At 45.0% G+C, this 15797-nt stretch overlaps 1 protein-coding gene across 1 annotated transcript in view; it reads right to left on the reverse strand.

Moving 5' to 3' along the window:
* KAZN (kazrin, periplakin interacting protein) overlaps positions 1-15797 on the reverse strand; it is a 1042391-nt gene that overhangs the window by 322077 nt on the left and 704517 nt on the right. The gene's annotated exons all lie outside the window — the stretch shown is intronic.

The following is a 15797-nucleotide window of genomic DNA, read 5'->3' on the forward strand; positions in this document are numbered from 1 at the left end:
TATGAAATTAGAACACTCCCTAGCACCATACACAAAAATAAACTCAAAATGGGTTAAAGTCCTACATGTAAGGCCAGACACTATCAAACTCTTAGAGGAAAACATAGGCAGAACACTCTATGACATAAATCACAGCAAGATCCTTTTTGACCCACCTCCTAGAGAAATGGAAATAGCAACAAAAATAAACAAATGGGACCTAATGAAACTTAAAAGCTTTTGCACAGCAAAGGATACCATAAACAAGACCAAAAGACAACCCTCAGAATGGGAGAAAATATTTGCAAATGAAGCAACTGACAAAGGATTAATATCCAAAATTTATGCACCTCTTACACCGCAATATAACAAAAAAACAAACAACCCAATCCAAAAATGGGCAGAAGACCTAGAGACATTTCTCCAAAGAAGATATACAGATCGCCAACAAGCACATAAAGGAATGCTCAACATCATTAATCATGAGAGAAATGCTAATCAGAACGACAATGAGATATCATCTCACATCGGTCAGATTGGCCATCATCAAAAACTCTAGAAACAATAAATGCTGGAGAGGGTGTGGAGAAAAGGGAAACTCTTGCACTGCTGGTGGGAATGTAAACTGATACAGCCACTATGGAGAACAGTATGGAGGTTCCTTAAAAAACTACAAATAGAACTACCATACGACCCCGCAATCCCACTACTGGGCATATACCCTGAGAAAACCATAATTCAAAAAGAGTCATGTACCAAAATGTTCATTGCAGCTCTATTTACAATAGCCAGGACATGGAAGCAACCTAACTGTCCATCAACAGATGAATGGATAAAGAAGATGTGGCACATATATACAATGGAATATTACTCAGCCATAAAAAGAAATGAAACTGAGTTATTTATAATGAGGTGGATAGACCTGGAGTCTGTCATACAGAGTGAAGTAAGTCAGAAGGAGAAAAACAAATACCGTATGCTAACACATATATATGGAATCTAAGAAAAAAAAATGTCATGAAGAGATTAGTGGTAGGACAGGAATAAAACACAGACCTACTAGAGCATGGACTTGAGGACATGGGGAGGGGGAAGGGTAAGCTGTGACGAAGTGAGAGAGTGGCAGGGACATATATGCACTACCAAATGTAAATTAGATAGCTAGTGGGAAGCTGCCGCATAGCACAGGGAGATCACCTCTGTGCTTTGTGACCACGAGAGGGGTGGGATAGGAAGGGTGGGAGGGAGGGAGACGCAAGAGGGAAGAGATATGGGAACATATGTATATGTATAACTGATTCACTTTGTTGTAAAGGAGAAACTAACACACTATTGTAAAACAGTTATACTCCAATAAAGGTGTTAAAAAAAAAAAAAAGAACCAAGGCAAAGAGCCTAACTCATTGCTGACAGAAGTGTCATACCCACCTCCCTTCTTCCATATATAGAGTGACTTTATAATGTAATGTCCAAACTGGGACACTTTTGAGAGTGAAAGAGGGTGCTATGAATAATGAAGCTGGGACAAGTGGCATAAACTGGAATGGTCCCAGGAAACCCAGTATATATATGGTCGCCCCACCCTACAACCAAATGATGCTATTTGGTCCTAGAAGGCAACTTTGGGATCCTTTACTCCAGCAACCTCATTGTTTACCGAAGGAGAAACAGAGACTTTGGTTCTCCAAAGAGCTGGTGGTTGACTGCACAACTTCATCTCCCCATCCCCCATAACTTCATATCCACGAAGATTCTTGCTTCTGTCATTAAAACCCTTCTCATCCTAGGTCTCCCCAGGAATTCTCGCCACATATTACTTTCCAAAGTACTTTCACATCTCTCTTCTTATCTTCTCTTTGCAACAAATCCATCAGGTAGTGGCGGTACCTGGAATCTGCATTTGGCAGATTAGTACACTGAGTTTAAAGGGTTTGTCCTAATATCACGAAACTGGACTAAAAGGTCCTTGAGACAAGCCCCATATCTGCATGTCCTTCCTCCTCTTAGCCCCTAGTACTCAATACAAATTTGTCAAGTGGATGAGCTGGGACCAGGCCTAGGGTGTCCCCACGTGTGGCCTCCTTTTCTCTCTGAGTCCATCAGGCATCTGGTTTCTGATCGGCTCGGGGACTGGAGGCAGCATTCAGATGCTTCTCCTCGCAAAGTTAAGTTCCTACGTGGGACCTGGTGGCGCAGGGGAGGTCTGAAGGAGAAGCCCAGGAGTCAGCGTCCTGAGAAACCGTGATGCTTCTTTGGGTCGGCATGTGGCTGCCCATAGGAGCCAGGAAGAAATGTGGCCCCGCCTCTTTCACTTCCTGCAATCAGTGTCCCTTACCAGGCTTTATGAGGCACACCTCTGGACAGCAGGCTGGTGTCAGTGTTTCTTAAAGTGAGGCTGAAGGCCCCTTGATGTGGAGTCCCCAGAAGATGCTCGTTAAAATGTAGACCCTGAGCCCTAATCCTGACCAACCAGAATCTCTGGGGGAGGTTCTGGGGATCTGCATTTGCCGCGAGGTTCTCAGGAGTATCTGGGGCACAGTGAAGTTTGAGACTCACTGCTCTAGGCACCCAGGGCAGGTGCTCGTAAATCTCGTGCACGCGTGTCAAATACATGAATTCCAGGAACCTCTGAGCCCCAGGAATGGCTGCGAGGGCTCCCTGCTCTTTCTCTTCTCCATGCTGTCTGTCCCGTGTCTTCCAGCCCCCTCCCCCCGAGAGTCCCCAGGGAATCACCCTCTCCCTCTCCCTCTCCCTCTCTCTCTCTCTCTCTCTCTCTCTCTCTCTCTCTCTGCAGATGGATGCTCTGTTCATTCGAATTGTCACATGCGAATCCAGGCCAATCTAGGAGATGTATCTTTTGTACATTTACATGGTTTACTTTGGCTGAGTGGGTTTTAACATGTGCTCTGGGGAAAAGGGCAAAGCATCTCTCAGACAGAGGCAATCAGGTCTCGGGCTCCGGGTAAGAAGACCAGGAGGAGGGCAGAGTCAAGGACATAGAGGAGAGTGTGCAGGTGGTGAACCCTAACAGCTAAGCTACATTCCCTTCCCGGCAGTGCTCACCCACCTACCTCCGTGAGTCACCCTCAGAACCACGCTTATGAAACGAAGGGATACAGAGAAAAAGAAACCAGGAGGGAAAACAGGGCAGAGGATTGTGGGGCTCAGGGAAACAGCCCGCGGGTTTAAGATGGGGATGTATGTGTACAGGTGTCGATTATAGAGGTGTGTGTGTGTGTATGCATATAGGTATACATGTACACTATACACACACACACTCTCACACACACACACACACACGTGTGGACACTGAGAACAGTTACTAGTGTGAAGTCTGCCATTCTCCTCTTGACTTCCCAAGCAACTTCTCATCTAAAAGTTGGGAAGTCGGTCACGTGCATCCCTTCTCTGCATGTATTTAACCAACCAGGTCACTTCTGCGTATTTTCCATTTGCAAACAGTTCTTGAATAATCACTTATAATTCAGAAGCTCCTACGTATGAAATAGATAAATATTAACTATACGTAGTAACCATAGACAAACACATAAGCATAGACATTTATACCATCTATTTTTTGATAGACGTGCACTCCCCCCACACCCTTGAAGGTTCCTTGGTTTTTTGTTGTGTTTTTTATCTGGCGTGGTGCGGGGCTTACAAGAGAATGTGCCTGATGGTCCGGTCTCCTGGCTCTTGGCTCTGTCATGGCCTCCGTGGACAAACAGTAACAGCCAAGCAAGATACAAAACCCTGAGACAAACATGTCCACCTGTAGAGAATCATCACTACGCCCCAAAGAACTGGTCCAACCCCTAGGTATCTTGCAGGACCTCCTGCCCTCTCATGTCTTGGCTCTCTCCATGCTTTGGGGATTTTATTTCCCAGCAGCCCAGAGGGGTCTCTGGAAGGTGCCCTCAAATGGCTAAAGAGGATAGACTCAAGTCTTCCGGCCATTCAGTCTTCAGCTCTAATTCCTTGTCTCAGCAAATCACCCTAACTACAGCCTAACGGCCAGGCTACGCTAGCTGACGTCAACAGTGACCTTACCCTTCCCTGAGGGCCAGAGTAGCTTCAACTCCATAGGCTCTGGAGTTAGTCAGATAAGGGTTCAAGAACGAGCCTTGCCACTCACTAGCTCTGTGACACCGGACGAGTTACTTAACTTCTCCGGGCCTCAATTTCCTCATTAGTAGAATGGGATAATACTGGGATAAGATAGGGTAAGTCTATCTACTTCATAGACTTGTTGAGGAATCGAAGGAGGCAATGCGTGGGAGGCAATGGGCGGCGCCTGGTGTCTGGAAAGAACTCCATAGATGTTGTCAATGATGTAGACACAGATGGTGGAGATGACGATGGTGATAATGATGGAGATGATGACCAGGATAGTTGTAAGGACAGCTCCCGTCCTTTGGACACCCACCACGGCCCGCCGCCCTGCTCGTGCCCTGGTTCCCACTAACTCAGGCTGAATCATATGATCGCCTATCAGCAGATCGGAAAAAACCCCTCAGGCTTGGAAGGCTTTGCTCCCACTCACCCAGCTGAAAAGTAGCAGAACCAGATTAAAACCCAGGTGTGTCTGATTCTAAAGTCTCTGCCTTTTCCTTCTTTCCTATTTTCCCCTACGCCCCATGAATGCTGTCTCAGCCCGGTGTATGCTGATGCACGGAGGGACCTTCTGGGTCCCAACCCTACGCCCTTCATTCTCTGCAAAGGCACCGATCTGGTGGGGAAGCAGGTGAGGGGGCTGCTCTTCGATGGTCAGTGCATTAGTTCTTCCAGACCCTGGGGACCCATTTGGTAAATTAGGTCTTTGGGTTCATGAAATGATACCCCAGTGGCCTGAAATACTTTACAGACCTACCCTAAATGGGTAATTTATTCTTGTCTCACTGATGGTATTATTCTTGTGATCTCCATCCTATAAAAGTTGTTTTCTGTCGGGGGAAGGGGGCAGTGATGAGGGTATATATATTTTTTAACATAAGTGCATTAGACTTAGTAAGGAGCAGAGTGGATTTTTCCACAAATGGAATTTTCTGGACTTCTTTCTCCCCATATTGTGCTCTCTCTCTCTCTCATTTATTTAACTAAATGCTATCTTCAGCAGGAGAGTTTTTCCGCTCATTTCTTCTTCCACCCCTACCCCTTGCCCAGACTCTTGTGAGTTTCTGGGTCCTTCTTAGTTCATTTCTTTCTACTCCTAGGATACCTTACGCACTGAGCAAGTCTCTCCTAAGGATCAGTGCCCCCTCTTCCAGACAATAGAGAAGAATGTGACCCTCAGTCAAGGCCACATAGGAGTCACTATACTAGACACTAACCAACCAAAGGAATTAAGACCCTAAAGCCCCTCGACGACTCATTATATAGAGGCGTCTCAGATACAGTGATGTGTACGGTCTTTTTTAGGAATTAGAAGTAGCTGCAGTAGGAAAGGGCCTTGGGATCTTGCCCCTTGAGTCAACACTAAACCTTCCCAGCAGTAAAGTGCCCTGGGACAAATAGTTATTAGCCAAATAGTATAGACTGTTCAATCCAGTGTGTCATGAAGTCCTGCGAACGTCTGCCCTGATATTAGGATTATCTATCCGGTTGTATACATAATTAGAAGACAGCTATCTTATCCAACATTTGGCTCATTGGGATAATGTGTCCTAGCCAGTAAATTGTGAAGTTGCCATATTTATCTTGATTGACTGCCCCTTTGTTTACCTGCCTTATTTTATGCTGGCGAGATGTAAAACAATTTATAATCCAATATTTGGAACCACAGGGCCACATTATTAGGCATGTGTGCAGTTCAAGAGGGAACTGTATTTGCTCAGAGCAATGTCAGTTACAGGGCTTTCCGTCAGCATCCTCAGCCACCTTGGTAGTGAAACGGTACTCTGACCCCTCTGCCCAGGAACAGCTAGCTACCAATATTTTTCCTTTTGAAAAACAAAAAAAATAGGTTTGATTTTAAAGGGGGTGAGGGGGAATGTAAAAATCAGTGCTGAGGGGAGAGGCTCACTCTTGCTCTTTGCCAAGTGCTCCTTGGCACCCTGCGCCCACGTCCACAGCCCTGGACCCTCCGTCCAGCACACTGGTTTCATACCCAGCCCCTCAAACCACGGGGATCCTAAGAGCAACCATCCGTCTGTCCAGGCTCTGAAACAGCTGTTGTGTATCAAAGAGATGAGACTGTCTGGAAAATAGAAACAGAGCTGCGTTCTTCCCCCAGCCAGTGAGGAGCCCCCAGGGAGTCCTGCAGAAAAGTCACTTAACACTGGGATCCTGATAGCTTTGGGAAAGAGTAGTAAGCCTGAGTCCCCCGGGCAGCTTTCGGGAAGAAAAGAAAGACAGACCTAGGTTCTCATCCTGTCTTTCATTAGGAGGCGTCAAATCATACTGTGAACGTCAATGTCTGCTAAAAGGTGGACCAGTCCAGGGCCCTGGCTACCCCACAGAGCTCCTTAGCACAAATTAGAAAAGATGTGTCCCCTTCTTGTAGGCACACGTAGCCCTGACTGAGGGTGCAGACCCAGAGAACGGAGCCCTAGCAGTCTTGTGCTAGTTCCCTTTGGAAACTTAGCAGGAAATGATCACCGGTTGGATTTTCACCTTAAATCAGAGGGGTTCTATGATGGAACTAGGGGTTTTTTCTTAAAGATTTTTTAAAATATTATTATTATTGTCTTAGTTCAAAGAAACACATACCTTTACAAATCTATGTACACTTTTATATGAACACTGAATGAAGTTTTTTTACATTTTTCATTAAATTCCAGAGGTAGTATAAACCCTTTCTTTTTGGAAGCATTCTAGACTTTTTTCAGAAGAGGCTAAATGAGCTGCCAGATTCAGAATCCAGTTTTGCCTGAAAGTGTGCATGGAAGGGGTGCTAGGATAATGACAGTAATGATTCTAGTGGGTTCTTCCATTGGCGCTAAGTACTTAACTTACATCCTTTACAACAGCCCTCTGGAGGAAGATGCTACTATTATTATTCCCATTTTACAGATAAGAAAACTGAAGCTCAGGGAGGTTAAGTTAACAAAGATCAGACAACTAACAAGTGGCAGGGCTAGGACTCATGTCAATGGGATGCCAGTGGACTCCACTTTGCTATTGTGTATCACCTCCTTATACCCCAACCTGCCACTTGTACTGTTGAAGCGAAAAGCATAGTAAAGATGGGACTTATATACACCCCCAAACTGAGGATGGCAAGGGATCGATAAACCCTTTTCTGGAGAGGACGGTGGAAAGGGAACAATGACTGATCCAGGAGTTCTTAGCTTTACCACTGTGAGGAGACTCAAACATCCCTGCTCAGTCCTGTGATGCTCATGGCTTCAGCAGCTCTGATTTCCTTCCTGCATACCTCTGTCACTTTAATTATCAGCAAGTGAGAAAAGAACATTACCCAGTTGATGGACAGGTTTTAGACCTGGAGGGGACCTCCGAGTTCATAGGTCAACACACTTTCTTTACAGATGGAGATACTGAGAGTCACGGAGATAATGTGACTTGCCCAGATGATCCAGCCATGGAATAGCAATCCTATTATTCCAATTTGTTTGTGTTTTTGTAAGTGAGCACATGGCCATGGGAGATGTTCAGTAAACATCTTTTGAACTGAAATAAATTGTGACATTTATTTGAGGGGCACATCAAATAAACAAACTAGCTCTATTTCTGTTCGTGCTGTTGCAAAAAGCTTCCAAACTCAAAATGGGGTGAAATCCGCTGCTATGAAGTGTCCCTTTGATCTTTACACTACTTTTACTTGAAAATGATAGCAAACTTGGCAACCGATTCTTCCAGAAATTAATAATCAAACCTTCAAAATCTTCTTTGGTTTTTCCAACAACTTAAAACAAAAAGAAACTAAACATTTCCTATCGTGTCTCTCCCTCTCCCTTCCCATGCCCCGCTAGGGAACAGCTGTGTCTATTTAAGATTGATTTTGCTCTCTCAGAAAGGATCTGGTTTCTCTACACACGGAGCTGCTGCCTGGAGATGGCGTGTGCAGTTCTGAGAAGGTGTTGGGGTTCAGCTGACTCTGCTGTAATTCTAACAGACGATGAGCAGAAGCCGGTCTTCTCCTGGGGATTGGGTGACACGACACCTTGGATGACACAGGTGTGGTGGGCTGGGACGTCCCGCTGCCTCGGGAATCATTTGGTTCCCCCTCCTCATTCCTCTGGCCTCTTTGTGGTAGGTTGAGTTATTGTTTCTAATTCCTCACTCCCTTTCGATAATAGTATTTCCCATCCTGCCCTCTCCCTGGCGGCTTTTAGGCACCTCTCACCAGCATAGGCGGAGAACCTTTCTCTGCCCCACTGGTATTAGGCTTGGCCACGTGACTGGCTTTGGCCCGTGGAATGTTAGCAGACTTGCAGCAAGCAGCGACCTGAAGTGTATGCACGGTTTGGCCTGGCTTCTTGTGCTCCTGCGATCCTCTATGAGAAGAGCACGCCCCTGGCAACTGTCTCTTTAGTCTCAGCCCAGATAAAGACACAGGGAACAAACCTGAACCAGACCTACAGCCTGGAGTAAAACCCAGCCAAACCTGAGCCATACCCTCACCAATGTGCAGATGCACAAATGAGAAAAATGAGTATGTTTGTGAGCCCCTGAGATTCTGAGGCTGTTTGTTACACAGCAAAAACTGACTAATACATTACTGAAACTAGCACCTTGACTTAAGGCTGTCATTCCACATGCAAGTGAAAGAAAATCAATGTGGACTAGCTTAGATACCAACGGAGAATTTACTGGCTCACAAAACTGGGAGGTTTAGAGGTAAATCAGAAATTCCAGAAGCTTCAGTAATGCCATCAGATCTCTGTCTTTCTTGCTCCTCTTTTCTCATTCTCTCCTATGCAAGTGGACTTTCTCTACGTAGAGAAGTCTGGGGAACATGGCCAGAAGCAGCTCCAGGCTGACCTCCTTCTATATTAGCTTTGTTAGTCTCAGAGGTAGAAGGTTCTCTCTCCCGGAGAAGAGCTGGCCTATCCCTGGGCCAGGCACGGCACTAAATGATTGACCAGGCTTGGTGTGCGTGCCCATCCTGGAGCCCCCAGTGAACCAGGCTGGTGGTCCCACCAGAGGTGCAGGGAGTGGGAAGGAGTACATGCTCAAGGGAGGGGGAGTGATTTAGCAGAAGGAGGTGAGACACCGGGCAGCCCCAGGTGATGGATGTCCACACCCACCACACCACTGCACCAGCAATAAGATGATGAACGCAGGCCTGGGCAGCGAGTTAGGCTGATGACCCGGCCACTCACTCAGGCTCAGCCTCACCTTCCTAGGTGATTAGCTTTAGGCAAGCTGCTCAACTTCTCCAAGCTCCAGTGTGTTCTACTATAAAGTGGGGATAACAGATGCCTAACTCATTATAGGATGGTGACGAGGGTTAAATGAGAAATTATGCAAAATCCTCAGTCTGTCTAGGGGATACCACAGTGTTTTCCCTCAGGCTCCTTGTCAGGGCCCTTGCACTTACCCACCCAGGGCCAGGAATATCAGCTGTTGAAGGCTCACAGCTGCACCCCTCACCAGCAACTGCCCTCTGCGGCAGGGGCCTGCCTCATCCAAGGGTACCCCTCCACCCAGGGGCCAGCCCTTGGCCAGTGACTTGGATACAAAAGCCCAGCCCCTCTGCCTCCATTTGGGGCCCCTCTGAAGGGCCCCCCCCCCCCATCTCCAGAGCCTCCTCTAGGTATCAGGGGCAAATCATATTGCCTGCCAACTTTTCCCTCTTCCCAGTTCTGACTTCCTCACTGTCTTACACGAGTATCTCCCTAGAGCACTCCCTAGTAAACTGCACGTGGAGAACGTAATCTAAGGCATCCTGGTGGCTAGCAGACAGGGAGTGCTCATGGGGGCTACTTATCACCATTGCCACTCATTTATGCATTCATTGATTCGGCCACCACCCATCTGCCAAGGGCACCCTTATGAGAGACAGGATAACGTAATGTACCAGTTAAGAGCACAGACCTGCCTTTGGAACCAGACTGCTAGGGATCAAATCCCTGGTCTACCTCCACCAGGCCTGTAACCTGGGGAAAGGCACTTGGCTTCTCTGTGCTTCAGTTTTCTCACACGTAAAATGGCAATACTGATAGTTTCTATCTCACAGTGTGGTTGTGAAGATGAAATACGACGATAAGCATACACAGTTTAAAACCTCACTGGGTCCAGAGCAAGTGGTTCCTAATGTTTGCTCCTCTGCTTTGCACTGGGTGGTGCATTAGGTGCCGGAGATCTAGGCACGGAGAAAGCCCAGTCTCTGCCCTTACACTGCCACAGTCTCGTGGCCAAGATGGATAAGCAAACAGTGCAAAGGCTCAGAAATATGAGAGTCCTTGGTTTGTCTGAGAAACAATTAAGGACTTGTAAGGGTTTTGGCTCTCACCCTGAGCGAGATGGGAGCCGCTGAACAGTTTTGAGCAGAGGAGCAACATGAGATGATTTTGCTTTAAAATGCTCCCATGGATGCTGCTGTGTGGAAAAGACTCTAGGGGGGGACAAGAGTGGAGGCGGGAAACCATTTAGGCAGCTATTGCTACATCTCGCGAATTGTGATGGTTGCTTAGAAGATGATAATGGGGTGGGAGGAAGTGGGGAGGAGCATGGAGAGAGGTGGTTGGGTTCAAGAGAGATGTTGAAGATAGAGCCATGGGATTTGCTGACAGCTGGATGTAGCACGTGTGAGGGAAAGACAGGAGTCAAGGAGGAGTGGAATGCTTTGGATTGAAGCGACTGGAAGAGTGAACAATTCACCTACTGAAAGGGGAAGGCTGTGGGAGATGCAGGTTGGGGAGGAAGGGTGTATGCTAATCTTGAGATGCATATTCGACATCCAAATGGAGATATCAAGTGGACAGTGGGATACATGCGTTTGGAGTTCGGGGGATGGATTTGAGCTGGAGATATGAATTTGGAAGCTGTCAGCATCCAGGTGTTATTTAGAGGCGTCAGACTGAATGAAATCTCCTAACAAATGCATGTTGATGGAGAAGGAAAGGCCCAAGGACTGAGCCCTCCACATTGGAGGTCAGAGGCATAAGGGGAAGCAAGAAAAAGAGACTGAGGGGGAACAGTAGAGAGGTGGGAGGGGAAAAGTCACTGCGATATCCTGAAAGCCACGTGGAAAAAGTGTTTGAAGGAGGCCTTGTTAGAACCTTCTGAGAGGCCAAGCAAGCAGGACCAAGGATCTGACAGTCCTGTTCACTGGCCGCCCTGGCGAGGGTCTCATAGGGAGGTTGGGAGGGTGAGGGGGGCTGACGTGTATAAAGAGCTAGCCGAAAGCCTGGTGCCTCGTAGATGCTCGTTAACTATTAGTCCCTTTTCTCCTAATCCTTCACCTAGCACACAGCTTGTCCAACTCTCTTACCCTTAACCCGCCCCCCCCATCTATTAACATCAGTCACACAATTTCTCCTCCTGCATGGCTAGGCTATCAATACATCTTAAGGATACACTCACCGGTAGTGGTGAAAAGGGAGCCAACTGCAACACAATCTGGGTACCTGAAGTCCCAGAGATGGCCAGTGAATTTGCAAATATCCTAATCATATGCCGTGAGGAAGATGTGGGATTCCTGTAGCTGCGAATCACGATTGGTACTAATTATCCCTTACTGGGAAAGAAAATGAGCAGATTTTTCTCCCCACGTGGCAAAAGGTCAATACGATGTCCTAGAATAGAATAAGGCGAATGGACCCAGTATGAAAGGCAGCAGGCAGCCTCACACTGGGTTCCCTGCCGCTTATTAATACCAGCGAATTACATTAAATTAGAGGAGAGGCTTTTCACAGGAGGTCTAAGAATTCCTGCCTGGCTGCACTGCCATGTGAGACACCTGGACTCTGCTTCTCATCCAGCAACACACCAGCTACTCAGTTTGTTCCCATTAATTTTGTTTTTTTGCATTATTATTTTTTTAACATCTTTATTGGAGTAGAATTGCTTTACAATGGCGTGTTAGTTTCTGCTTTACAACAAAGTGAATCAGTTATACGTATACATGTATACATCTGTTCCCCTATCTCTTCCCTCTTGCGTCTCCCTCTTTCCCACCCTCCCTATCCCACCCCTCTAGGTGGTCATAAAGCACAGAGCTGATCTCCCTGTGCCATGTGGCTGCTTCCCACTAGCTATCCACCCTACGTTTGGTCGTGTATATATGTCCATGCCACCCTCTCACTTCGTCACAGCTTACCCTTCCGCCTCCCCATATCCTCAAGGCCATGCTCTAGTAGGTCTGTGTTTTATTCCCGTCTTACCCCTAGGCTCTTCATGACATTTTTTTTCCCCTTAGATTCCACATATATATGTTAGCATACGGTATTTGTTTTTCTCCTTTTGACTTACTTCACTCTGATGATTAAGGCATGCTTGAAAAAAAAAAAATCAGCCATGGTCAAATAGTACGCTTATCCTAGCATTTCTAAGTATACTCAAGAGATAGTGAAAACCACAATTTTAGAGCATAAATATGTGTCAGTTATTGTACCAAATACTTGACGTTTCTCTCTCCATTTTATCACCTTGACATTTAATTATTATAACAACTCCATGAGGTAGGTATTATTAGCACCATTATAAGCTAAGGTTCCAAGGAATAAATTCCGAAGGTCACATCGTCAGTAAGTGGCAGAGCTGGGGTTTGAACTCAAGGACGACTAAGATTATAAAGCTGGAGCTTAAACCTCTGTTCTGTGCTGCCTTTTAGGAAAAGATTTATGTCTTAAGCAGAACATTTAGGAGCTCCTGCTATAACATTCCACTTACATTTTTATTAGTCAGGCACCAGGGATAAAAAAAAAAAAAAGAAAAATGAAAAGTCTTGGTCGCTGCCCTCAATAACTATAGATTATACTCCCCTGTAAAGTGGGAGTGATAGCACCTCCCTCCGAGGGTCATTGTAAAGTTCAAGTAAATTAAGGGATATGAAAGCATCCTATTTCCTAAATAGGATAAAAGTGTAACAGGAAGCTGATTTAAAATAATAAATCCATAAAGTGCATGAATATCAACATATTTTAATGTGCTGAAGCAAATCCTAACAAATGACCAAATTTACCACTCTATCCTAAATTGCAACTTATATATGAATGGACCAATTTTTTTGTTTCACTTGACACAAATCTGCTCTGCTCCTACGACTTGATTCATTTAAATTCTTTCCTTTTCAATTAAATAATCACCCAGAATTTAAAGAGACGTATTTCCATTAGTAGACTCCCAAAGAGATGACCTCTGAGATCACAAGGGTTTATGCAAATTTTTCAGATTGCTTTTTATCTTTTTGTGTATTACTTTCCCTAAAAATTCTGTCAGTCAGTGTATTTAAATTCTTTTCTCATCTCCTCATTGCACTGCTATTTACAATAATGAGTCACAGCTGAAAGGGACTGAAATATCATGGGCTTCTTTCAACATAGGCCAACAAGAAGGGTGCTTCACGGTTGGAAAAGGCTAATGCGTGACAAGGGCGAGGTTTTCCTCTCCTGGTGTGAAATGGAACTAAATTTCCATTAGGTACTTTCCGGGCCTTGTCCCGTTTCTTTTCATACAATCTGATATTCTCTATGAATAAAAGCAAACATGTATTTAGTGCTCACTATGCGCCTGATCTATAGGATCTCATTAAATCTCCCAACCAGCAGGAGATAACTACTCTTACTATGTCCACTTTACAGTTGAGAAAACTGAGGTTTCGGAAAGGCACATAAACTGTCCAAGGACGCATAGCCAGTGTGTCATAGAGGCGGGCATTGGACCCAGAGCTTGGGCTTTTGACAACCAGTCTCTTGGGCCCAGCTTTGCCAGCCGTGGGACCTTGGGCAGATAGATCACTTGCTTTCTAACTTGTAGTTTTCTCATCTGTAAAATGGGGATGATAATAACCTCAGCCTTGTCCTTCCCCAAATTGCTATGGGACTAAAGAAGTCACCGGATGTGAAATGCTTTGTAAATTGTCAAGGACATCAATGACATGATGATCATCACTGAAAAGTGAAAATAGTGGGGGAAATCAATCAACAGAACTGAAGGTCACTCAGTAGGTGGGTTCACATTTAAGACTAAAACCAGCTTTGTTCAAAGAACCAACTGCCAGCACTGCCCGGGTGCTGACCATTAGCTGCTGAGGGACTGGCCCCAGTGGCTCTCATCTCCCCAGTGACCCGATCTCTCTGCCCAAGTACAATAATACCCCAGGAAGTCAGCCCTTAGCAACCCTCCGAAGCTACTTCTCACCTCCCCTACATGCCAATGAGATGAGTTTTGCCACCCTCTTTGATTAGTGGCACATTTCCAAGCTAAGAGTGTCTGTGGAAGCAATCTTTATGCTCAGACTTATTAAAGCCTCCGTTGGTTTAATGAATTACCGCAATGCAATGAGCCCAGAGATAGCTTGTATTTAACTTTTATGTGGCTGCTCCAGAAACCAGCTTGAAAGGCAGCAATCAATGATTGTGACAAAGTCTCGATACAATTTATTTTGAATGTTCAGTTTGGGATTTGATGTGTACTGTTTGTCAGATATATTTTACGCCCTCGGATGAATTTTATACTTACTGATTAACGGGGTTAGCGGTATCAGTAGGATACGATTTGACAAACCTTAAAAGAAATGTTGCAAAAGTGCTCCCATCCATTAAGGCTAGTTTTCAGCCAGATTCGCTTCACGTTTTCATCAGCAACACCAGTAGCTGCATCTTCAAACTACCAAAGGGAGGCCCTATTTACCAGTTCTTAAGTTAATTAGTGAAAATCCATTTAATTAATTATACCCACTGTGAATATTTGATTTGGCAGTAATTGGGTAGGAACCAGGTGGTATGGGAGGAGTGGACAAATTGACTAGGAATCTTCCCATTGGAGACCTTGGTCTCAGTAAGTATTATTTGCTCTTGAATTTTCTTTTTTTTTTTTTGGTAATACACCAGCTACTCTTTAGAAATAGTGTGTTCATAAGCAACACCTGCAGATCAACATAAATTTCCTATTTAGAGAGGTGTCCAGACAGAACCCAAAATATGAATTGAAATCTTCAGCATTCAGTGACAGCAGACCATAAGACTTTCACGGAAACCAAGATCAGGTAGTATATAAGTTTTCAGATTAATAAATTTATTACACAGATACCCACAAAATAGGATTAAGGTTGGTGTGAAGAAGAGCATGACCTGATTGGATAGGATATATCCAATATATATGACCTGATTGGATAGGATATATCCAATGACCTGATTGGATAGGATATATCCAATGACGTGATTGGATAGGATATATCCAATGACGTGATTGGATAGGATATATCCAATAGGCTATATCCTATTCAGAATTTTCCTTTCATTTGTCCACTCATCCATCATCAAATGTTTACATATCCATTATATCCATCCATCCATCCATCCATCCACCCACCCACCCATCTATCCATCCATCCATTCATTCAACTATTCATCCATCCTTCCATCCTTCTAGTCTAACTAGCATTTATTGTTTACTTTGTGTCAGACACTCTGCTAGATTTTTGTCACAGATAACTTCATTTAGTTCTCACTATGAGAACTAAATGAGGTCCAGTAGTACTACGATCATCTTTATTTTACAGATGAAGAAATTAAGGCTCAGTGACACAGTGACTTATTCAGCTCATACACATCATATGGGAGGGGTAGGGACTCGTGTTCATCTTCCAATTATACATCAAGAGCTGTTTTTCCTACCACTACTAACCTGGCTGCCTCAGGTAAGAATTCTGAATTGTCAAAGTTTAACCAGCTTAATATCTGAAACGA

This window comes from Physeter macrocephalus, chromosome 3 (assembly GCF_002837175.3).
Source record: "Physeter macrocephalus isolate SW-GA chromosome 3, ASM283717v5, whole genome shotgun sequence".
Lineage (NCBI taxonomy): Eukaryota > Metazoa > Chordata > Mammalia > Artiodactyla > Physeteridae > Physeter > Physeter macrocephalus.